We start from the raw sequence: 1,992 nt of genomic DNA on the forward strand, positions 1-1,992 counted from the left end.
TAGGTGGACGGAGTCCTGCAGGCAGGACTGGGCACTTGGAGCAGGAGAAATGGGAGATCCGGAGTCCAGCCCACGGACATGCTGTGTGACCCGAGGCAAGTCGCGGAACGTCTCTGGGCCTCCGAGGCCCTACGTGTGAGGGGAAGATGAGCAAAGCATTGCCCAGCCCACCGCACGGGCCACTGCCGCCATGGACATAAAAGGCCAATGTCCACTCAAGGAAAAAGGAAAGATAAAGCTGAATTCCAAGTACCAGCTGTCATGGGGGCGGGGTGAGGGAAACCGTGAGCTCAGAGGGGAAGCCTGGGAGGGGGAGTCGCTGCCGTGACGGGTGGGGGTTCGCTTTCTCTGAAAGATAGCGATCGTGGGTTGGTTCCATGCTTCTCGAAGATATCTGATGTCAGCATGAAGGGGCCCTGGAGACTGTGCCTTCCTCGTTAACCTGCCACCTTACCGTGGGGTAAACTGAGGCCTGGGCAGCTGCAGACAGGAGGGCTGAGAGACTTATCCGGCCTGCAGCCATGCCTAGTGGCCCCAGCACATCAGGGCCCTCGGCCTGCACTGGGGGGCCTGGCCAGGAAGAGGCCACCAAAGGCTGAGGCATGAGGGGTAGCCTGCGGCAGGGGGGGTTAAAGCACGGGATCCACAACCACGGTTCGAGTCCGGGACCCGGCAGCTTAGAAATCATGCCGGGTAAATGTGCATGCATGCCCAAAGTCCCAGGAGGAGGATGGAGGAGAGGGGACTGGATGATTTCTCTCTCTCCCGTGAGCACTTGCACCCTACTGCAAACAACAGCGACAAAGGTGAGAGGCCAAGGCAGGGTCCCTTGGAGCTGCCAGGGAGGATTGGGGGAGCACTGGCAGGACAGCCAGGACCACCAGGCCAAGGCTGTCCCCACGCTGTCCATCTACGGTAGACCTGGTGGCAGAGAGGCCCACCACCACTCATGCATTCATTCAACAAACTTTTTTTTTTCTTTTTTTGGAGAGCTTTTTGCTATAGGGAGCGTGTGCTGCCTAGAAAGACAGAGAGAGACAGAGAGATAGAAAACTAGAGATCACCCCATGAGGGGGATGGCCACGCTGCAATTCCTTCTCTTCCATTCTCCTCTCGGGATCTTGGGCACGCACACACACGCATCCGGGACTCGAACCGCGGTCGACTACATGGGAGTCCAGCGATATAGCTATTACGCCAACTGCTGGTCCCCATTCAACAGGCTTTTATCTGGCCCCCTCTGTGGCCACCACTCCCAGGTGAGGACCCAGCAGCAGGCAAAGCCAGACAACGCCCATGCCCAGGAGGCTGCTCTTCACCCCCACCCACTCCCCGGCGTGGCGCTCGCCGCACCAGGCCCCAGTATCACACCGTCGCCACCCCCAGCGGACCAGTTCTGGATTCTCGTCCCCAGAATGCAGCTTCTGCTAAATTCCTCGTCTGTGCCCACGCCTGCCGTGCCGCTGTCTGGGCCCAGGCCAAGTCGGGATCCTTCTCCATTTCACATCCCTGATCTCTCCTACAGCAGCCCGGGGAGGGAACGCGGGCAGGGACGGCCTGGCCATGGCGCTGGAGCAGCTCGCCCGGGAGAGGAGACCGAGGCTCTGGGCAGCTCAGGCCTCCTCACTGCATGAGAGCCGGTTCCGGCCAGGAGCTCCCGGCCTCCACGGGGCCTTTACCTTATACTGCCCTCCCTCCAGCCCAGGGGTGCCGTGTTGACTCCTAGTATCTGGTGACCTCCGAGGCACAGAGAGAGGAGGCCACTGTACCTCAGGTCGCCTTGACTTGAAGAGGAGAAGGACTTTGGAACTAGGCCAAAAGGTCATGCTCTTTGCAAAAGGCCGATCAGGGTCCATGTGTGGGCCGCAGGGACCAGGGGCATGGAAGGCGAGGAGGCTGTGTGTACGGTTCTCCCAGAGCTGCCCGGACACGCATGCAGTTCAGCGGCTCAGACAACAGAAACGGGCTTTCTCACAGTGCTGGGCCTGGGAG

This window comes from Tupaia chinensis, unplaced genomic scaffold (assembly GCF_000334495.1).
Source record: "Tupaia chinensis unplaced genomic scaffold, TupChi_1.0 Scaffold000226_1, whole genome shotgun sequence".
Taxonomy (NCBI): Eukaryota; Metazoa; Chordata; class Mammalia; order Scandentia; family Tupaiidae; genus Tupaia; species Tupaia belangeri.